Source organism: Cupressus sempervirens, chromosome 8 (assembly GCF_028749045.1).
Source record: "Cupressus sempervirens isolate cs-2001-9-10 chromosome 8, ASM2874904v1, whole genome shotgun sequence".
NCBI lineage: Eukaryota > Viridiplantae > Streptophyta > Pinopsida > Cupressales > Cupressaceae > Cupressus > Cupressus sempervirens.
The window spans coordinates 201,328,373-201,352,945 of NC_143125.1; the positions used below are offsets into that span (position 1 = coordinate 201,328,373).

The 24,573-nt window shown below is 36.8% G+C and overlaps 1 protein-coding gene across 2 annotated transcripts in view; it reads right to left on the bottom strand.

The window, feature by feature from the left end:
• Nucleotides 1-247: 247 nt before the first annotated feature.
• LOC149542214 (DEAD-box protein abstrakt) overlaps nucleotides 248-24,573 on the bottom strand; it is a 31,324-nt gene continuing 6,998 nt past the window's right edge. Inside the window, exon 5 of one of the 2 annotated variants that reach the window (XR_016355436.1) lies at nucleotides 248-501. The gene's annotated coding sequence lies outside the window, so the exon portion shown is untranslated. Of the gene's footprint in view, nucleotides 502-19,998; nucleotides 20,369-24,573 lie in introns of those variants that run through there. The other variant, XR_016355438.1, reaches the window with a different exon arrangement.

The following is a 24,573-nucleotide window of genomic DNA, read 5'->3' on the forward strand; positions in this document are numbered from 1 at the left end:
TCACATCATATTGAAAGGATAGAGTCATTTTAGCATAAATTTACTTTCACTACATCCTTGAAAACAACATGTAAATCATTTCAATCTTAATGCATTCTATTTGCTCCTAGATTCATTCCATGAACTATATAACTCAAAATTGGAATACGTAAATCTACAATACATGATCATGAAATCTACATGATGAAATATTCTTCAATTCTTTCACTACTAATACATAATAAATGGAGATGAATTCACACGATAATTTCAACGAATAATATCAACAAATACTTCTTTTATTTCAAATTTAAGATTCATACAATGCAAGGAGGTTGACATATGGAGTGGGAATTTCAATCACTAAACTCATTACAATACATCAACAATAACAAAGGTGAGAAATGGAGAACTCTCCAACAGCAATATACTTGATCGCAATAAATAATGAACTTCCTTCTTCAGAAGGCTCCAATAGGAGGTTCAAGGACTCCCAAGCTATATAACAAGAATCCACAAAACCTGCAAATAAGAATGAACAAAACCATTTAGAGCTCACCTCCCAACCTAGGCCTCAAAGAGATTGCCCATCGAGCTAGGAGAACCAATTCCAAACGGGTCACAACCACAATCAAAACACAAAATAAATAACATCACAAGAACTCCCAATCTAAGGATTCATAAGGGGTTTCACCTAAGAACCCATGACAAAGGTGAAGGTGGAAGAGCCATGAAGGAGATGTCAATGTAAATCCATACAATTACATGCCTTCACAAGGCTCATAGTAAACACACTTCTTCCGTACACATTCTCCCCTTATCACCTTCAAGTTACATCAAAAATCATTGGCAAGCAAGGGCCCATGCACCTTACTTATTTCCCCTCTTCTCCATGAGAAGAGACTACACATTTTCATGGAGGTCATAACTAACCCCTTCACTCAAGGCCACTTCTTGCCTCCCAAGGGTGAGAAATGTCTTCACACCCATGAACAATCCCTCAAGGAAAATGCAAGAAAAACAAGATTGAAACCACTATTTCCCAACCCTTACAAGCACAAAACAACAACACATGAAATACTTGAACGAGATCTTCAACATGTTATTCTATTACAAAAATGAAGAACGTCCTTGGAAAGAGCCACCAACCTTGCTCAAAATGTGATGGAATGGAAAGTTGACAAGTGCCTACCCATAATTAACTTTTTTTATTTTGTTGCCGAACTCTTTTAGGCCAGCTTTATGTTTATGCTTGATGCTTAATGACATTGTTTTTTAGATTGTTGGATATTGTTTCATATTCAGTTGAAATATATATATATACATACATACATATATACATACACACATATATATACATGTGTATATGTGTGTGTGTGTGTGTGTGTGTGTGTGTGTGTGTGTGTGTGTACATACATACATACATACACATATACATATACATATATACGTATGTATGTATATATGTATCTATATATATGTATGTATATATATGTATGTGTATATTTATACATGTATGTATGTATGTATGTATGTATGTTGAGTTAGTTATTCCAATTTTCTCATGATTGTTCGATGATGATATATATGTCCATGTGACTTTTAGTTAGTTAATAATGTTAATTAAATGAATAATTCATATGCATTTTTTATGCGTACTTACCCCATACTTGCATGTGTATGGTACACGTGTATGTTTTATTTATGCTTGACATTTCTGATGTGGTTGAAGAAGGGAGTCGTAGTCACCTGCTAGTCGAGATCTACACGATGTATCACTTCCTACCATTGTCTGTTTAATTTAGAATATTGTATTTGTACATGCCTGGATTTTTATGCAGATTGCAGGTATTGAGTATCGACTTCCCTGAATTGCTAGGATGAGCATACCTTATCACAATATCTCAATGGTAAGAGAGGGGAGATAACTCTTGAGTCTGAATCCTATCCTTAAACCTTTTATCCTAAAAACTAGGGCAAAAATCTGAGTTGCCTACTTTTCGAATTCGTCAAGTGACGCAAATTTGTGATTATAACCCTTCAGATTGATTTGATTTTTTGTGTTTTGTTATGGGTTTGCATTCAGTCTTGTGGGTCTATGATTATTTTCTGTAAATCAAATTAAAAGATATTTTAATGGTTTAATTTAATAAAAATTTATTAAGAAAATTCAATATTTAATGTTATTTAATCAATTGAGAAATTAATTAAATTTAAAAATAAAGTTATGGTTCTAATTATGGCGTAGTTATATTTATTTAATTTAATGATAATTATTTAAGAGTTTTATTTTAATAATAAACACTGAATAATGTTATGCAATGATTTGCAACTGATGGTTGAAGTTTTTTGTATAGATTGATAATATTGTATGTAGTGTTTAGTACTATAATTTGTAGTGTTGTACAGCCAAGTGTAGGTGGTTAGTGGTTTTTTGTATTAAGTTGTTAGTATTGTCTGTAAATTCAGGAGGCAGCTATAGGAAGGGTTCTTTTTTATGTATATGAACTATGGCCGATTGCTCATGGAGAGCTATTTATAACCTTTTATTATTATTAATTAATAAATATGATACATTACTGACCAAAAAAAAAAACATCTAAAAGAGTTGTGCATGAAAATGTAAAAAAATAAAATAATAAAAGTTTATGATCATCGAGTTCCCTCGTGTGATTGCATAATTAGAGCCCCAAATTTAGGGGAGAACGCTTAATCAAAGATCTATAGCTCATTTCGTAGAGACTAGGAATTTGGAAAAGATATTTTCAAAAAGAAGGGTTTCAAAAGAAAGAGGATTTCTCGTGTGCTTCGTGCGTTTGTGTATTAGCATTAGATTTCTGGTAGAAACTTGTGGTTTATTCACACAGTGATTTCTATTCTTTGCAATCATGTCTTCTTCGTGTCTGATAAATCTGTTTTCGGAGTTTTATTTAAGATGAATCTTTGGTTGTAAAGTTTATTGTTATTTGTATAAAATTTCTCTGTATTCGATAAATTCAATTTTAGAACCCTCATTCTATGAATTTTAATCAATTGGGTATTTTAATTGGAAAGGGTTTTGAAAAGAAATTAAATTAGAGAATGCAAAATTGATTGGTTTATTGGGTTTTCCCTATCAAAGTATTATTCACAATTTTCTTTATATATGTTTGGGGCGGGGCCACCAAACCCCCACCCCCTGTCTGTACCTCTCGCTACAATAGACTGTTGTGCACGCAAAAGGTACTGTCTATGACAATAGCCATGAATGGCAAGCCTGTGGGCCTTAAACGCTATAGTTATTTTTATAAAAAAATTAAAAACTTGATTAATAGTTTTGATTAATTATTAATTTATTAATATAATTTCTTTTTCTTAATTATTAATTGAAATTAATTTAATTAAATAAAATAAAATTTTAATTAATGATAAATATTATTTAATAATGTTTAAATTTATTTATTGTTATTATTATTTAATTATTTTGATTAAATATAAATATTTTAGGCAAGAGCCTACAACACAATGGTAACTTGTGAGCCTCTCATGTGGGAGGTCTTGGGTTCGAATTCACTTAACACATTAAAATAATTAATTACAATAAATAACAATAATGAATCTAGACTTTGGTCGTTTACTGGTCGAAAAAAAAATTGTAATTATTTTATTGAACAATCAATAATTATTATTTTAATAATTTAATAAATAATTATTTTTATATTATTTTATGATATTTAATTGCGATCTTTGTGTTTTCGTAAGTTAATGGTAATTGTGTGATTTGTTTTAAAACAGGAAATGGGTTTAGTTGTAAGAGGAAATTGTAAACTTTAGCAAACTGAAAACTGGCAACAAAATGAAAACTTAAATATTGCTATAAACTCAAAACCGTGTGTTTTCAAAATCAAACAAAACTATGAAACTACACTGTTAATTGTATGATGTCTTATGTTTTGGGTTTGGGGTTGAATTAGAGTGTTGACCAGTTTAGGATGTCTACTAGAGGCCAAGAGTTATTGTGTTAATGATTACATATGATGACATGATTTGGTTTATGTGTACTTTCTTGGATCAACCCTATTAGGATGATCGTATTAGTGATGCTTGTATTTTGATTAAGTGATTTCGGTACTTGTCAGTTGCTTGTTTAGAGCTCTGATGTATGGTATTTGGTCTTTTGAGATCTTTTTGCTTTGTTGAGCTTGGAGTAGGTTATCTGTATGTTAAGTTAGGAAGTGGCTTGCAATGGAGGCTGAGACCCTAAAGAAGCTGACGGGTAACCCATTGTAAATTATGTTAATAAGTGAAAACACTACACTAAATGAGAGTAAAATGAACTAATATGAGTCTTTGTCTTTCCTCAACCATGCCTCGAGTGCTAGTACAAACTAGGATGGGAGTAGAGAAGATGCTTGGTTGCAACCATGCATCGTTAGTATGCATTGTCAGTACGAAAGGATACTAGTGCTGCATAAAGTCAGTAGGAGTCCAAAAGATTAAGAGACTAGTCAAGTAACCTTAGAGTTGGCTCGTGCAATGACACTTGCCCACTACCATAATAGATTTCCTACGTGTCTTTGTAGCCTCTGGGTTTATATGTCGTTTATAACTTGGTACCTTTGAGTTAGATTACTTTTAGGTTTTCCTTGACTTAGATGTTAGATTGGACTTTTGAGTTTGTTATCTTATTTGGGACTTGAGACTATCTCCTCAGCGCGATGGGAGTGGACCTTTTTGGGTTACCACGAGGTCGAGTGGTAGTGCTTTTTACTTTTACCATTGAGATTCATCAATTCCATGTCATGGCTAGAGTTCATTGTTCTACATTTCCTTTCATTCTATCTTTGTGTACTATGATGGATGGTTATACCTATTGTATGTATTTTATGTCATGGATCTTAAAGAGATGATGGAATCTATTTTATGATGTATATTCGTTCAGCCTTTCATACCCTGTGACATGTACAATGGATGATTGTGCATTCTAATTATTGCCAAGTGGTATTCGGGACAATTGTATATTATTTAAATGGATTTGAACTTTTAGTTAATCTTTAATGTGGATGTGTTATATATTGGATTTAATATTAATTAAATTTAAATGTGATTCAACATCATGGGATCCTCAAGATAAGATAAGCTAAGATAAAATTATTAATGTCCACGAAAAACCAAAACGGTTTATGGGACTGAGCATACAAACAGAAGAGCCAGCCAAGCTAAGGCACCAAACGGTGACTGAAAAGCAACAAAGCAACAAGAAGAAAGAAAGACAAGGAAAGGACTAAGGGTCCTTCATTGTCAAAAAGAAATCCATAATAGAGAGGTACATCCGTGGACAATCCAGAGTCTTCGAATATCGTGAAGAACCCCTATAGGACTGATGTTGCCTGTAGAGACTGGTACAATGTCTGACAGATCTGGAATGTAAAGTAGTGGAAGGCCTTTTCAAACCCCGCAGAGGAGATAGGGGAGAGAAAAAGGTGGTAATGAGCTGATCAGAAGTATTCTCTCGAAGATGGGTGGCCTCCTGAAGATAAAGTGCTAAACACCGCTGATCAATATAACTGAAGAACATCAAGAGAGAAGAACAGTCTCTGAAAAGGCAATAGAATCTCCCTCTGATATCATAGTAATGAGGACAACGAAATATGACTGAGTCTCGGTCTCAACCTCCATCAAAGTGCATAACTAGCATAATCGATCAGCCTGATCCATATGGTGATCAGTCCGAGCCCTGAGATGATGACAACCGTAATGCATGATTCCAACGTCGATAAAGATAGGCAAGGCGAACAACAATACCATCCTAAATAACAAGAAAATGCTCAGCATAGAAGGACATCTTAGGTCGCAAACCACCCAGGGGATGACACCAAGTAGTGGTAATATACTACCTATAGGTATCCTGTCTGACATGCTCATTCAACTCCTGACGAGAGGGAAGAAGATGAGCCAGGGCATCCAGCAAAAACTGATAGAGAGGAAGACAATCAATCTCAATCTCGATCGAACCCAACAAAGAGAAGACCCGAGCCTACCAGCATCTTGATCTAGCAGAAGTGTCAAATCTCATAATCTCCACCAAAGAACAATATGCCAAAAAAGACTATCTATGTCAGTCGGCACCTGTCTCCATAAAACCACGAAGCCGATGAAGAAACCAAATCAAGTCAAAAATAACAACAAGTTTGAGAGGATGAGCACCAAACTCCGCTAAAACAATGCTGTGAGCGATGAATTTGTGACACCTAATGATACGACGCAACAACAGTGTTTGGACCCGCTCAATAGAAGCCCAATCAGAAGCAATAAGAGAAGGTCCCCAAACCACAAAACCATAGAGGACTGTCGGACGAACCAAGGAGTCAAAAAGGGACATCTTGGACGAAATATCCTGAAAATGATGCTTGAAGCATTGTCTCTCCAGCAAAGCCAGGGAGCCCATACCCTTACTGACTCTAGACTGAATAGCAGGTCTCAAACTGAAACGTGGTCCTGAGAACTTCACACCAAGATACATGTAAGAGGGAGTAATCTCAATCTCCTTCCCCTGGAAGAAGAAATGGAGATGAGAGGTCTTTAAATAGTTAAAGACCATAACCCGTGTCTTAGATAAATTGACCACAAGTTGTCGCTGAGTACAAAAAGAAGCAAGACTATCAAGGAATCTTTGTAAGCTATCAGGAGAAGAGGCCAAGAGAACGACATCATCAGTAAAGAGGAGAATAGAGATCAAAACCTGATGTAAATAACACCCATCTCCTGGTTGAGAGGATTTCATAAGGAAATCCTCCAACTCATCAATATACAAGCCAAACAGTGTAGGGGAAAGAGGACAACCCTACTTCACGCCAATGGTGCTCTGAATCGGATCAAAAAGGCCCTCTGGAGTTCTGAGCCTACCAATAACCTTCTCATAAAGTCTCAAAATAGCAGTCTGTAACATATCTGAAATTCCAATCTCCAGAAGTCGCTGAAATAAAGCCAACCTAGGAACAGAATCAAAAGCCTTACGGAAGTCCACAAAACAACAATAGAGCTTCTAAGAGCGGTGTCTAGCCTCCTCAATGATAGCCCGCAGTGTAAAAACATGATCCATAGTCTCGTAGTTTGCCCGAAAGCCAGCCTGACCTCTCACCCTACATCCTCGTCTATCAAGCTCACTAGATAACATGGTGTTCAGAGCAGTGGCATAAAGTTTGGCAAAAGTATGACCAATCATAATAGTTTTGTAATTTCTTGGATCAGAAACAAACCCAGACTTGTGAATAGGGTAAACAACATGTCTAGACCAGGAATCAAGAAACCCAGTGCAAACCACTCTATTAAAGAGTGTAAGAAGGTATGATCCAAGAACTAAAGCACCAAGTTTGAAAAGTTCTGCTTGAAAACCCTCTTCATCAGCTGCTTCGCTGCATCTCAAAGATCTAATGGTCTCCATAATGCTAGAATATGTGAACAAATGGCAGTGGGGAGGTGGAGTGGAGTAGAGAGGAGGCTGCCCAAGAATGTCATAAAGCGTCGTGATATGGAAGGTCAGAGAACGATAGTCGAGAGTGGAGGATGGGGAGGAGCAACGAGGGAAAAGGGTATGCCAGAAGATCTGGAGATTCTGGATAAGCGTGGAGCAAAGGGTTCTGCACTGAAAAGAGGCAAAGGAACGTTTCTTATGATGAAGAAAACACAAATAAGAAACGCGCAAATGGGTAAAGGCAGGAAATTGAGCCTCAAAGGCGACACGAACAAAGCAATGGAAAGCTTTGTAGTCAACATCAAACCATTTATTCATAGGACAGGTATTCCGACGGTTAGCTGTGAGAGAGAGAGAGGGGAACGGTGGGAAATAGAAAGGAGAGCAGAATCCCATATGGTAGAGGCAAGCGAATCAAACATGTCTGAGGCAGCCAGTGAGTCATCAAAATGAGCGGGTGGCAAAAGACGCCTAAGGTGATAAGTAAAGAGCTCACCATCACTCTCAAGGTAATGGAAGCGAGTACGAAGGGAGACGGTACTAGTCAGGCAGAGCAAGGGCGGGGAAGGATGGGGTGAAACGCAAATAGAAATGCTAAGAAGAGCATGATCGGCTAGCGAAAGACGCGAAATGGTGAAACTGCGAATGGAAGAAATGAAAGGAGAGGAAATGACAGTCAACAACACTCGCACCACCACAGTGCGGCCAGCAAGTAAAGAGGTCTGATCCAGGAAGTAAGGATAAACCATTCAGGATCAACAACCTAGAAGACTCACAGCGCTGGAGGAGGTGGCAACCATAAATAGAGAACGGCCCAAGAACATCCTCCAAAGTGCATTGCAAGCCCATAGTAATATGTAATATGTTTATGTGTTGCTTATGTATGAATGTATGTTCTTGCTTCTGTTGTTTTATAATTGTTGTTATATGTTTTCAATTAAGGAAAACAAGTTTTGAAGGGTGTCTAAAACCTTTACAAATCAAATGATTTTCAATGAAGCCCAAACATAATTACAAAATTCCTAAGGTGAAACAGGTCTACCACCAAAACAAGGTGACTAGGGTGGCCTCACAGATAACACGGTGCTCTACGACCACCTAAGTAGGTTTTGAATGGGATCCTGAAACCCCATGGTTGCAAAAGAAGACATTTAGTCCAGAACCATGTCAAGCTACAAGACAACAGGCCAAAAAGACCAAGAGAGCCAAAACAAAATGGGACAGCCTCAAAAAGAACAAGCGAGCAGCAAGTTATGAAAACTAAGCCTCAAGATTTACATTAAAAAAAGTGTTTGGGAAACTTAGTGAAACTTTAGGTTAGTTCTTTTGGATCCCTCGGCGAGGCATTACAAGAAGAGTCATATCCTTTCTTTGTTCCAATCTTCAAACCCTAGTGTCTCTAAAACTAGAGTGTGTGAAGACCCACTATCTTTTCCCAAGCCCTCTAAAAAGGCCTCCAAATCCCACCCACCTACTAGCAATTAATTCTTGATTTGACCCTAAGTCATTGACTATCATTCTTGTCTCCTATCATTGATGCAAAGTTTGGACAACTGTCTGGGTAAGGGTATGGACATAAGACTCTATTTTCACATTTTTTAGAAAATGGATTGTTTGGAGGGTTCGGCCTAAAGTTCTCTAGGTCTTCTAATGGTAAAAATTAGGTCCCTAACTCATACCCCTACCATATGGGCACTTAAATTCCACTAAATTAAGCTCTTATGACCACAAAGTGACCTAAATTTTTGAATTCAAATTCCTATTTAGTGGGGCTTCACATTATACCTCTAAACAAATGTGATTATCTTAGGTACTTAATTAAGTTTATTGAATATTATCAAAAGCTCTTGTTGGTTGGTGAAGTTTAGTCTTGATTATTGCCCACTCGTGGTTGACTACACTTGAGAATCGAAAGCAATTACGAAATTATGCACACAATGAATGTGAAAACTTAAGTTTTGGGTTGATGGTTGAGATACTCTATATCCTCTTATGGAATCAATGCTAATTTTATTGCTTGATTGAGTCTAAGGGTGCTTGTCGATAAAGAAATGTCTTTGTCATTTCTTCCTTTTGTCAAGGATATTTGTTGTGGTTCCACAACACACTCCATTTTTTGATCTCACAAATGGGAAGCCCCCTCTTTTTATTTTTGTCTTGCATCTTGTAGCTCTTTGATCAGTTAGATGGCAATCACTTCTAAGAGCCCTCAATGGTCGAGAGGCTATAGGTCATGTCGAATAGGTTTCTGGGTCAATGTTGTTAGTTTCGTTTTGTGTTGATTTCCCTTTTGTTTTCTTTTTTTTCTTTTTGCATCTTTCATTTTCATTCCTAGAACATGATGGTGGCCTTAGGGATCTATTAGACTTAGCATAGATTCATAGCTAAGATCATAAGTAGGCTAATTTAGTTGTTGTTTTAAATAAAGCATTGTTGATAATCGCATTGCATGTGTAGACTCAACACAGGCAACTTAAGAGTTCAGAAAGAAGTAGAGGGAGCTCAAGTTCATCCCAATTTTGGAATATAATGAGGTTATGAATTATCAAAAAGATCAAGAATAAATTTACATGAGTGCTCCTAGACCTCATCTAAGCAAAACCCAAAAACAATTTTCGAATTTGGAAATTTTGAATTTTTGGCGATTTGCTCACTAGGGAACTTGCAACATTTCCCACATCCCCAAGGTGCACACATCCACAAATGGGCCTAAATCATCATAAAATGAAGAGTAAATAGAGATGAGTGCTCTCAGACCCCATTTGAGCAAAACCTAGAAAATGTTTTCAAAATCAGGAACTTTAGTTTTTTGGTGATTTGTTCATTGTGGGATTTTATAAGGTCCCCCATGTCCCCAAGGTGCATAGGTCAAAAAATGGGCTTAAATCATCAAAAAATGAGAAAAAAAATATGAGTGCTCTAGCCTATGTATGAGAAAAATACAAAAACTGTTTTCAAATCTAGGAACTTTGATTTTGAGCGATTTTCTCATTGGGGGACCTTGCAAGGTTCCACATATCTCTAAGGTGTGTAGATCTGCAAATGGGCTTAAGTCACCATAAAAATGTGAAATAAATATAAAGGAATGCTCTCAGCCCCGCACTAAGAAAAACACAAAAACCATTTTAACATTTTGGAACATCAATTTTTGGACATTTTACTCACCATGGGACCCACAACTTCACAATATCGAAAGTCTTGGGTTTGATGAAGTGCAACGTCCCCAAGGTGCACAAGTTCGCAACTTTGTAGGTCAAAAACTTTGTAAATTTGAAAGTCTTAAAGATGTGCGAGTGCAAGGTCCCAAAGGTGCAAAAGTACACAAGAGCGCATGTTCACAATTTTGAAGTCCTGAAGATGTGCACCTAAAAGATCCCCAAGGTGTATAAGTGTATATGTGCACCTGTGCATAGGTTGGCAAGTGTGCAACTTCATAAGTGCACAAGTCAAGTCTTGGAGATTCACAAGTGCAAGGTTACCCAAGGTCCCAAAGTTGTGCAACTCTACAATTTTGAAATTTTGAAGATTTTAGTAAAGGCACAAATTTTACCATCAAAGGTGCACAACTCTACGACTTCACAAATTCACAGGTGTGACAAGTCATGATGACTTAGGAGTTGGCTAACACTTAAGTGCAAGTTCCTAATTTTGGGCATTTTCATGCAACAAAAGCATTATTTCCAAGCTTAGCGATGATTAAATGATACTTATGCATGGAGGAGGATAAATTTCTATTTTTAGAAGGCTCCTAAGCTCTAGCTACCACTTGGAGATGGCTATCTTATATCTTCTTCTATTTATAGCTTTAAATCAAGTAAAGGCCCATATACCATTTTATTGATAAAAACAAGTGTGTGGACCTACTTAGCACCATATTAGGGGTCAATTTGTATATTTTTTCCTTTTTTTAATAGTTTTAACATATTTTTTGCATGAGAAAAATCATGGCTCCTAAATTCACATGAAGGAGAGGATTCGCTATGAATACAAGGTTGGAACATGTATTCATGGCTGACATTTTATGTAATAAATTATGTTATCGGTACTCTCATTATATGTATAGTGATTGGCCGACCACTCCGTTCTTAGTTTCCTGACCCGCTTTGCCCCCCCACCCCCCCATTTCACCTCCAATCTTTATCCTCAAGCCCTCGTACCACTTACCACTTCTTGGATTGTAACTATTACCTCTTCACCCTCCACCTCAGATAGCTTCTCCCCCCCTTCGACCACCTGTCGGTTATCTCCCATCTTCCTTCTCTTTTCGACCTCATTGCCTCTATTTTATGGGAATTTGCCCTCCTCTCCATCCCCCATCGCACTCCCTCACAATGCAGCCCTGCTAGCTAAAAATCTTGCCCCATGAATTAGTGGTTCAATGAGGATTGCAAATCTTTCCACCGCTCCTTATGTGCTTCCTTCGTGATGCACTCCCCTTCTTACTCTTAGTTGTGTTCCTCCTACTATCACTTTCTTCGATTCAACAAGAGTGTTTTTTGGCCTCATAGTGCAAATCTCTTTGCAACACTCACTCATGACCCAAAAACGGTCTAGCATACCTTGTTCCCCCACCTTCTACCCTCGACTAGCGCTCGTTGGTTTCCCATACCTCCACCCTTTATGATATCCTTGGCTAGCTACCCACTCACGCTTCTGTTCCCCCCACACTGCCAACTTTTCACCTCTTCCACCATTGGTGAGGCCATTAGACTCATGAGATGCATCAAGGTCGCTGATGAGGAAGGTTTTTAGGTAGATCTCTTCAAGCTCGGTATTCTGATCCTTTATTCTTATCTTTCGAGACTCTTCTATTAAGATAATATCTTACACTTTCTATAATAGTCAACTACTTGTCTGTAGTCCGTCTTTCAATCTAGATAGGAATGTTTCCTATCCCGTCTCTTTTTTCTTCCGTCCAGATAGGAATGTTTCCTATCCTGTCTCTAGTTTTGTTTCTAATTCCATCTTCAGTCTACGTTGTTTCTTTTAGAAACAACGTCCTTGTAATTCTTTATAAGGAACACATTTGTTCCTCTGTTAATCAATGAATCATCCGAAAATCCGTTAATCTGCCAACTCTTCTTGAATCTTGTAACATGGTATCAGAGCATAGTTCTTAATTTTTTCGAAAATTATAATTTCTTTTCCGAAATTATCAGAGCCAATTTTCAAAATTATTTTGTGATTCTTGCTTTCTAAAAACCTCAAATTTTCGACTAAGGTTTTTTTGTTGAGTTTTTCAAAAATCGCAACTGTAATAGTTTTCGGCCAGGTTTGAAGAAAAAAAAATTCTGCATCCCACGTGATTTGCATCTGTCTGGATCTTCACATAGTAATTTCCGCAGGGAAAAGTGCAATTTTTCTGGAAAATCGTCAGTGATTTTACACCAAAAACGGCTCTACGTTTTTCTTTAGACGACTCGAATTTTGGAAATCAGTCATCTGCGTTTTTTATGGTCGTTTTTTCCTGTGCCTGACCTCAAGGCATCGGTTTTCTGACCTCCATACTGCCGTGACCAGCTTTAGTCGACTGAAAACCACCATTTTTATCAAGAAATCTGAAGTTTTTTCAAGCTTTTTTCAGCTAGGGCCGTTTTTTTTCGAAACCTTAATTTTTGGAGTCGAAAAAATATTTTGTTTGCAAATTCTTGATGGGTTTTTCGAGAGCTCAATTGGGTTGTCCTTTTTTTCTGGGTTCCTTGATTTTTGTGCCTCGATTTTCGAGCAAGCGGATCTAGAAAACGACAGCAGATTCCTTCTGTGTTTTTCAAGCTCTCTTCTGGGTCATTCTTTGATTATTCTGGGTCTTTCGTATTTTTGCCTCAAAGAACATGCCTTCACAGATTTTCATAATTTTTTCATTGAAAAACATGCCATGGCATCTCTGACAAATATTTTGCTCGAACATAATTCCAAATTCAATAGTCGCAATTATGGAACCTGGAAGCAGCGCATCATCGCAATCTTCGAATATCAAAACACCGATCAACTTGTTCTGGGTGTTAGGCAGCGTCCGACTTCTCCAGGTCCTGATCAAGGCGAAGCTGCATTTTTTGCCTTCTGAATTTGTTTCTGTTTTTCTTCGGTTTGTTGATTTTCTCCTAAAAAATCATGTCAAGTTCTCTGTAATATGCAAGGTTGCGTGAGATTCTGGGTTTTACCGTTTTTTCCACAAAAACAAAGTTTTGTAAATGCAACCTATTTTGAGTCATAGCACTCTTCTGGCAAAGCTTCTTGGTTTCAGCATTTTGTAGATCTAGGGAGGGTCTCAATTATCCCAAAATGTTCTGACATTCGTACGTTAACCATTAAGGGAGGGTATTAAGATAATATCTTATACTTTCTATAATAGTCAACTACTTGTCTGTAGTCCGTCTTTCAGTCTAGATAGGAATGTTTCCTATCCCGTCTCTTTTTTCTTCAGCCCAGATAGGAATGTTTCCTATCCTGTCTCTAGTTTTGTTTCTAATTCCGTCTTCAGTCTACGTTGTTTCTTTTAAAAACAGCGTCCTTGTAATTCTTTATAAGGAACACATTTGTTCCTCTGTTAATCAATGAATCATCTGGAAATCCGTTAATCTGCCAACTCTTCTTGAATCTTGTAACATCTTCAACATAGTGGTTTGCACTAGGTTTCCTGACTCCTAGTTGAGACACGTAATTTATCCCATCTATAAGTTTGGGATGGTTTCAGACCCCGGCAACTACATGACCATCATGATTGGGCATACCTTTGCCAAGCTCTACGCCACAGTATTGCATACTATATTGTACCGTTATCTCAACAGGGCGACAGGGGGCGGCACCTTGCTAGAGGACAAGTTGGGTTTCGTATTGACTATCAAACTATGGATCACATCTTGATGTTGCAGGTTGTCATTGAGAAGGCTCGACATCATGTTGCGAAAGTCAACTGTTGTTTCATAGACTTCTGCAAGGCGTTCGACTCTGTTCCCCGTGGAGCCCTCTTCCAAAGGCTCAGAGACATTGGTATTTCAAACATTCTTTTGTCATCAAATTATATGAGATAGTGGAGATTTTGGAGTCCCGAGGGTTTCTTTGATCTGATTCATAGTACCATCAAGGTGAAGTACATTTGCCCTCTGTACCCCACTTTATTCGATATATACATTGATGAACTCGAGACCTCACTCCTCGGAGATAGTTGCTACTTACACCAGGTTCTTATCTCCATTCTCCTCTTTGTTGATGATGTGGCTCTCCTTCCCTCCTCTCCTAAGGGGTTCCAGAGAGTTAATGATAGATTAGCCTCTTTCTATGTCCATCGTCAACTCGTTATGAACTTGGGCAAGACTTGGTTCATGGTCTTCAATGGCTTAAAGACCTCTCATCTTCACTTTACCTATCAGCATTAGGAGATTGTGATTGTCTCGTCACACACTTACCTTGGGGTTAAGTTCTCTGGCCCCAGGTTCAACATGAGGCCAGCTTGTCTGCCTAGGGTTGCCAAGGGGATAAGTTCCCTTGCCCTATTGGAGAGACGGTGCTTCTGACATCACTTTCAGGACACCGAGTTCAAGTTATCACTTTTAGACTCTCTGGTCAAACCGACAGTTCTTTACGACTCAGTGGTTTGCGGACCTTCACTTGTACACTTTGTCTAGGCATCAGTCGAACAGTTCTAGACCCTTCTCCATCGGATCATCATGTCACTAGTACACCCCACATAGAATTGTCTTGGTTAAGTTCAAGGCCCGTCCCTTCAGACTTAGTGCTATCTTTGACCTGATCTAGTTTCTCCACCACCTCAGGGGTTTCACCGACTCCACGGACAGCTGCCACAGATACTCCTACCTCACCTATTGCTCCTTCATTGATATCACCAACTCCAATTTGAGACCCAGAGCTCATGGTTGATATGCCCAGGCCACTGCCTTACTTAGTTCGATAGGGTTTGATATCGATCGTCTCCCTCCTTACCATTTCGCATTGGATGCTCCTGTTCATCTTCTCTCTTCACAGGGTGAGTTGAAAGGGCATGTCAGACTCGACATTTACAGATAGTACACCACCATGACCTGGGTTAACCCACACGAGGGTCTGCACCCATGGATGGCCTTCTACTTGGAACAATTCTTGATATCCATGAGAGAATTATTTTGTGCCCTTTCTACTTGAGCCAGCATTGGAGCCACCCCTTCGTATTTCCCCGGGGTCCTTCAAAGTGGGTTCACACAAGCTGTGTTGCCAGCCCAATCACCACTTGTCAAAGACGACCGAATCTGTTGTCTTTGTACTCTATCTGAGATGACGACCAAGATCCATTTCATCTTTAGATGTCCCATCTACTATGAGATCAGAGGCAAGTAACGCCCGCCAAGGGATCCAAAAGAACTAACCTAAAGTTTCACTAAGTTTGCCAAACATTTTTTTTAGATAACATATAACAACAATTATAAGACAACGGAAGCAATTACATACATTCATACATAAGCAACACAAACAAATTACATTCCTTAAGGATCCCATGATGTTGAATCACATTTAAATTTAATTAATACTAAATCCAATATATAACACATCCACCTTAAAGATTAACTACAAGTTCAAATCCATTTAAATAATATACAATTGTCTCAAATGCCACTTGGCAATAATCAAAATGCACAATCATCCACCATACATGTCACAGGGTATGAAAGGTTGAACGAATATACATCATAAAATAGATTGCATCGTCTCTTTAAGATTCATGAAATAAAATACATACAATAGGTATAATCATCCATCATAGTACACAAAAATAGAATGAAAGAAAATGCAAAACAAAGAACTCCAGCCACGACATCAAACTGATGGATCTCAATGGTAAAAGTAAAAAGCACTACCACCCGACCTCATGGTAACCCAAAAAGGTCAACTCCCACCACGCTGAGGAGATAGTCTCAAATCTCAAATAAGATAAACTCAAAAGTCAAATCCAACATCTAAGTCAAGGAAAACCTAAAAGCAATCTAACTCAAAGGTACCAAGATATAAACGACATCTAAACCCAAAGGATACAAAGACACATAGAAAATCTATTATGCTAGTGGGCAAGTGTCATTGCACAAGCAGACTCTAAGGTTACCCCACTAGTCTTCTAATCCTTTGGCCCCCTGCTAACTCTATGCAACACTAGTATCCTTTCGTACTGACAAGGCATACTAACGATGCATAGTCGCAGCCAAGCATCCTCTCTACTCCAATCCTAGTCTATACTAGCACTCGAGGCATGGTCGAGGAAAGACAAAGACTCTTATTAGTTCATTTTACTCTCATTTAGTATAGTGTTTTCACTTATTAAAATAACCTACAACAAGTTACCCGTCAACCTCTTTAGGGTCTCGACCTCCATTGCAAGCCACTTCCCAACTTAACATACAGATAACCTACCCTAAGCTCAGCAAAGCAAAACGATCTCAAAAGACCAAATACCATACATCAATTCTCTAAACAAGCAACTGTCAAGTACCGAAATCACTTGATCAAAATACAAACATCACTAATACAATCATCCTAATAGGGCTGATACAAGAAAGTACACATAAACCAAATCATGTCATCACATGTAATCATCAAAACAAAAACTCCTAACCTCTGGTAGACATCCTAAACTGGTCAACACTCTAAGTCAACCCCAAACCCAAAAAATAAAATAACATACAATTAACAGTGTAGTTTCATAGTTTTATTTGATTTTGAAAACACACAATTTGAGTTTACAGTAAGGTTTAAGTTTCCATTTCGTTGTACATTTTTGGTTTGATAAAGTTTACTATTTTCCTCTTACAACTTAACCCATTTTTATATTTAATTATGAACGCATCATTATCATAACTCACATTACTGACATCACTATAAGGATCATTAATTTAAAATACTAGTTAATAAACAATTAACTAATAATTATTTAACACTATTAAAGAAAAAATAAATCTCAAAAAATGATTACCTTCTAACATCCTATTAACAAATTTATTAATTAATAATTAAATTAATTTACCTAAAATGCTAATAACATATAAAATACTTAACAACTAATAATATTTAAAAGAAAGTTATTTATAAAAATATATAATAATCAAACCTTAATTAAATTAAAATTTAAATTAATTAAAAAATTTAATAATATTAAAAAATTAATAATATTTTTTTATAAAACCCAATGCTTTTAAAGTCTCATTGACCTGCTATATTAAAGCAGTCATGTTGTAGCAACTCCTGCAAAAGTAGTACCTAATGCAACAGCAGCAGGACTACTACAATAGTCCCTCTGTCATTGGCAATGATAGCAGTGGAGGGGGGGAGATTTGGTGGCCCCACCCCCAACCAATTTTTTTATTATTAATTTTAAAAATTTTATTATCAAGCAGTGAAGGGGAAGACAAGTTTACCAAATCAAAGGAGAGGATCAATTAGCAAGGAGAAGACTCGAAATCAGCTTACAAAGCATACCAAGAGTCAAGTATTGAATCAATTCTAATCAACTTAAATCAGGGTAAATCTCTTAACATAGTGGTCTTAACATATCTTTGTAAATCTCCTAACAGTGTTCTTACTTTATTGTAAGAGTTAAATCCTCTAACAAAGTAAGACCTAGCAGTCTCTTACACTTTTACCAGGTCAAACCACTCACAAGGTAGATCATGTATTATGATCAAACATTGTAACCATAACATGTTAATTTTATTACTGCAGTAGTGAAGATTTGTGGGTGTCATCCCCACCTTAGTTTTACCTTCAACTTGGAGGGTTTTTGGGTAAAAAATATTGTGTTATGTGTTTATTTTCATGCATGTGATAGATTAGATTTACATGTTACAAGAAGTTAATATTACAAGTTTTACATGCGAAAGTTTACTGATAGATGCGAATGAATTGGTGAAAAGTTTAAAGTGTTTAAGATTCTGATTCACCCCCCTCCCCCTCTCAGTATCTTGTTTATCCTGTTTATAACTCCATCAATCAACAATATTTTCCTATCCTCAATCATGAATATAGAACAATGAATATACATAGGCTCCCTTAACATCACCATAGCACATGATGAGAAATTTCAAACAAAGCACAAAACAATCTCATTAAAACAAAAGTATAATTACTGGTGTTGAATCTCAAACATCCTACTCATGCCTACTTTTGACTGTTATTAATCAAATATTTCAACAATCCTAAAGATATCAAAAATCATCAATGCATGCCAAAAACCATGCTCAACAACTACTGAAGTCCGAATTGTTCTCTAGCGGACAAAATCAAAGAAGAATGAAGACTAAATGACAATAGACTAATTTGTTGTCTTGTAAGGAGAAACAATGGACAAAGAACTTGAAAACAATTAGATAAGATAGGAAAAACCAAGAGAATATAATTGGGAGAATTTGGAAAATGTCAGGGAAATGTTGGGCATGCTATGATATTTTCACACCATTGCCCCATTGTGAATGGTGACCCCCTTTTTTCTTTAGCAGTCAACCTCAAGTTGTTTTGTTGTAGCTTGGTAACTTCTAAAAGTCTCAAGGGTCTTGGAAGTTCAAGTCATAGGGTGAACTGAGGTGGTAAGTTGGCCATTCAAAAGTCAAAGCCATAGAGAGGAGCGGAGTTGTTTGCAAAGCACCCGACACTATGCCACATTTTAAAGAAAATGAGTCTTAGTTGAAATGCAATATGACAATGGCAAACCTGATTTGGAGTCCAAGTTCTGTCATTGAGAGAGGATGGAAGTGTGAAATGAAGATGCTGATGAAGAAAAACATTTGGTAGGAAAGTCAACACAAGAATGCAAGACAACATGCAATGGCAAGATACAATCTCAGCATGAAGTTGTGAGACATTTACAATCAGATCTGAAGGTGAACAGGAATAAAATCTCGGAAATGGGTTGGACTCATGAAGGAATAAGACGGATGTGGCAAGAGGGAAATCACTGTTTACATGAGTTATGACTTGGATCATCTTTCAAGAGGCCTGTCTTAAGGTGGGTCAGATTCCGACCTCACCTTGGTCAGGGCTGTCCAAGGGGAGGTCCGATTCTAACCTTTCCTTGACAAGCATGTCCTATGACCCCCATTTTTCCACCCTCTAGTCTTGACCCTGTTCAAACTCTATGTCAATTCCCAATAGGATTAAGGATAATGTTAATCAGATTTTGATCAAAGGGAAAGTTAATAATCAGATCATAAATTTCAGAGTAAAATCAACTCCAAAACCACTTCATTTCAATCAAAAGAAATTCAAATTTCAAAATATCACAAACAGCGATAAACATAACTCTGCACAATGTCTACAATAAGAAAACAATTACAATGAGTTTATATGGCATTGAAAGACAAAGGAATAAAAGACAAAGTTACTTTGCCTTATGCACACAATAGTGATTCAAAAATGAATATCATATAAAGCAGTGTTGGCACAATCACATGAACAATGATGAGAAAATAAACAAGAACGATAATATTTTCACACCACAACAGGTGATGGTATTTTTGAGCAATCTTCCAATGTAAGAATAGGAGCAACTAAAAAAATCCAGGTGGCAATACTTTACAGGTCAGCAGTTCAAATATCGCAATTCGCTCCATGAAGACATGGATCTTATTAAAAGAAACATCGATATAGATCATTACAAGACAGACAACTGTTGGTCTGAAAGAAGAAACCAACGCTTTGAATGTGTTATAGGTTCAAAATTCATTACAATGTGTTCATCATTTGGTCCGAGACTTCTCTTGAATATTATAAACAATAATAAAGATTTGATTTAAAGAAAGAAGTCGCTTGGAGTAAAGCCACATTGGCAGACAGGTAAGGTTGTTGGCAGTTTGATACATGTTTGATACCTATTTGGTGTAACTTCCTTCCACTAATATCTAACTCCTCAATACATTCTCTATATCTCTTCATTCGAATGTTTTTGGAAGTGTGTAGGGTATTCTGAAAATGTATCGCCAGATAGAAACTTAGTAAAAAGTTCGGTGTATATGTTAAATTAGTCACACATTATACAAGTCAATAAAAGGTGGGTGAGAAATAGTGATCCACCTGTGAATGGATGAGAGTTGGAAGCTGAAAGAAAATTTTGTTATGTTGAAAAGTAACATCACCTACAGTAAAGAATGCATCTATATCCATGTCTTCTGAAGAAAATATTAAATCGTTGAAGAAAATCTCTTCTTAAGGATATCTTAGGGGTATTAAAGAAGTTTGAAATCTCTGTGAACAAGCTATGCCAAAAAAGAATATCAGACTGTAAGTTTTGTTGTTACAGGCTTGAAAATTCTGAAATACTTAACATTCATTTGATTAAAGATCACATTATATTTAAGAGGGCAGTGTGCGTAAGAAGTTGTGCTTATGGAAGTATTTGAAACATTCATGATTTAAAGTTAAACCAAAAGTGTGTTTAACAATAAAATGTACATACAGATTTATTGCTCTTGATTGTTTACAGTTTGCAGAAGGCTTCTAATTGTTTTCAGTTAGAATCAATGCACAAAAATTATAATCTAGATTTTTTCAAATCGTTTTACAGAGGACTTTTTAGCATTTAATTTTGTAATCATTATGCAGAAAAATAATCAGAAATGTCTTGATCTCAGTTTATTCCTATTTTGTAAAAAGAAGTCACATCACATAAGTATTAGGGTTTGCAATTCTTGTAAGTGCCAGGTTGGTGCTCAGATTGGTTCACTGGGTGCTCATGTTGTAAAAAGAGTTGATGCTCTCAAGATAGGGGGATTTGGTGTCTTCTTAGGGTTGGTACCCTTAAATATTGTAATTGAATTTAACTGTGAGGTTGGATTAGGATGGTATTATGTATATCCTAGCAGCATGTCTCACCTTGGTTTTTTCCATGGTGAGTTTTGTTGTGGGACCCCTTCTTTTGACAATAGGAGTACTTGTCTTATGTGGCTTGGGTTGGCAACATTTTCAATTCTGCGAGTCAGAGGGCAAGATTGAACAATTTTGGCTGGCTGGGGTGAAATTTTCTGTCCTGGGTTCATGTGAGGGATTTGAGGAATTCTTGTAGCATAAGTCCTTGTCAAAGGGTAGAGTTTTTGTTTGGGCGATAATCATTTACATGTTTGAGGAATGGGAGAAGGCTCGTGAGCACACCATAATTGGTGGAAATCCTTAGCGCTAAGGATTTCCCCAAACATTAATCCTACGAAATTCCACCAACCTCTAAGGCATTTAAATCCAATTTATGGCATGAGGGCAACACCATGAGTAAAAATACAACAAATCAACAGGGAATGTTGAAATGAGGTAGATTTTGAGAAAATCATACCCAGTGGAAATCCTTAGCGCTAAGGATTTCCCACAATGGAAATCCGTAACGCTAAGGATTTCCACCACTTTTTACCCCTTCCATTTTTGCACCAAAATACATTTCAAGCAAGTGTTAGAGCTAGAGGATGTTGAGTGAGGATGAAATTGAGCAACAATGATGGAGTTTGGAAAGTTTTAAGACAAAGGAAGGCTACGCCATATTTGGTGCAAATCCTTGGCACCAAGGGTTTCCCCCGATGGACTCTTATCCTCTATAATCGCCAAAATTGCCCACCATGAATTATTTTCACAACCCAAGGATGGAAGGAAATGAAGCGCCAAGTGCACTTGGTGGAAATCTTTTAATGCTAAGGATTTCCACCACATTAATCCTCCCACCTTGGAATTTCCCCCTTTCTCATTACACTTATTTTCCTCATGTAAAATGAAAGACAAATCAAATGGGCAGATTGGAAAGTTGTGAGAGAAATGAATTTTAACACTAAGTGGGATGAATATTGTTCATTATTGATGTGATTTTATTTTCAGATTTCTTTTGCAATCTTAATGTTTTTCTCCTTTGTTTTGCAAGGTGAATTCAAGGAGGGCATTACAATTCATTCTTGGAACATCTTGGAAAAACATAGCATTGTTGGTGCACATACCCTCCATCGTCATGTCAACAGATATTAGCACTAGAAGGAGAAGCTAGAGGGCAAGGCAATTATCAAGGCCTCAAAACTTTAACTAGATACCACAAGAAAATGTCTCAAGCCCGGGGACTCAAGTGAGAAGGGAGGATTCGTGTGCAAGCTATCAAACTGCAAAGTCGTATTGAAATCAAGAGGAAATTCAAGAAAGCACAGAAGATCTAGCTACATGAGGACATATTTAAGGAGAATCAAGAAAGATCAAGTTCATTGGTTCACGAAGATGCGATTGCTTCAAATCCATTCCATGAGGAAATTTCAAAGGATAGAGAAATCTCAAACATTGAGAGATACTTGCTAACAATCAAGCAAGAAATATTTGCAATTCTAACACACAGCTTCTCAAGCCAAGACTCCAAGCATAGGGTAAGGATGATGAGGTGGTACTTGGTTGTCTCCTCCAATTAGAAAATTTCAATTTCCAGCATAGACAATCACAACATGCCAAGTGTCTTATTTTCTCATTGGTTAGAAGATCATTGTAATTTTCTTATTGTCCCATAAATTGGTGCCTTTATGTAATTGGTTGTAAATTTGGCAACCTAATTAGAGTTTAGGGGAAGAAATCTCGTCCCTTGATCTTGAATTGATATCAGCCCTTCGTTGTAGTGGAGCTACTATAAAAGGCCAAGGTCTTCTTATTTGTAAGGGATAGGCATAGGAATTTAGTTTAAGAGGTGAGATTAGAGATAACTAAGTGAGAGGCTTGATGAAATTGTTGCTATAATGCTTTCAAAGTAATGGATAGTTCATTGTTGGTTCTTCGTGGTGAATTACTTGCTACTGCTTTGTAACGTTGCATGGTTTCCTCAATCTTTCACTTGGAGTAGATTTATTTTCATGTTGGATTAGTTAAGTTGAATGGAAGTTGTTGTTGATGTTTACTTGTTTGACTCGAACAAATCCAGGCCACTAGCATTCTTATGAATTGTAAGAGTGCCTTGCGTGGTAAGCCAATGATTGAATGCACTTACTTCAATTGATATTCAATCTTTAGTTTGTATCCATCTAATGGGATTGGAGAGGAGATATTGATTTGAAAACCATTTGAATGTTCCTTAGAAGCTTGCACTAGGTGGGTGAAGCCACTAGTGAGATAACATCTAGTAGAGTCCAAGTCATCCATGACTCCTTGCATTCGCAGTTAGAAGTACAAGTAGAAATAGAAGTTATAAGTTTAAGGTTAAGGGAAAAATTGAAAAATCATTGCACATTGTGAAGCTAAATCTTTAGAAGTGCAAAAGTTGATATCCATTGAATGAATAGCGTAAATCCCTTTGTGATAAGCAGCAAATCACATCATAAAACTGAGTGAAGTCCACAATCATGAAGGAACCTTGAAGTCATTTCATGATCTTACTTTTGCAAGTTCAGCATGAAGATGACCTTATACCAAGAGAGGATTGAGTATTTGGTGTTTCTCCTGGAAACATTAAGTATCTGATTCTACATGTTGTAGTGGAACAAAACTCACAACAACAGGTTTCCATATAAATTCTTGTGTACTATCTTTATTGTGTGGTTTTCTGTTTTAGTATTAATTTGGTGATTTCATTTCAACTTTCAATTAAAGGCAATTCAACAAAAATTTAGTTGGATAAAAAATTATATTATTAGTGATTCATCCCCCTTTCAGTAGTAAATCTTTGTTCTACAAATTAATCAAAATTAAAATCAAAAAGAAATGAGGGCAGCCCAGTCAAAGGGTGAAAATCAGAGGTTAAGAAGTTTCGAAAACAATAGTCTTCAATTAAATCATATACATTAGCAAAGGTGAGAGCAAATGTCGGAAACTTGGAAAATCATGATTTGAATCTGAAGTTGAGAGTTGTTAATAACCATGCTTGGTTGTTATCTAGAGTTTTTACAAATAAAGTTTCCTTCATCCAAGTATCATGCTGACATCATGTAATTGGAAAGAGCAGTTCTATCTTAAAATTATTTTGATCTTTGTCCATATTTATCATTTTATAAACTTAATGCAATCATTTCATTGGTTTTGCTAGGTAAAATGGAGGATGGGGATGCTTGAGAGAAGGATCAACACAAAATGGAGACTTCAAGCATCAACAAGTTGCAGGTAGCTCATCAAAAAAGCAAGAAGAAGGTCTGAGATTGAAGATCAAGCTGGAAATGCAAATTCAAAAACAATATCAA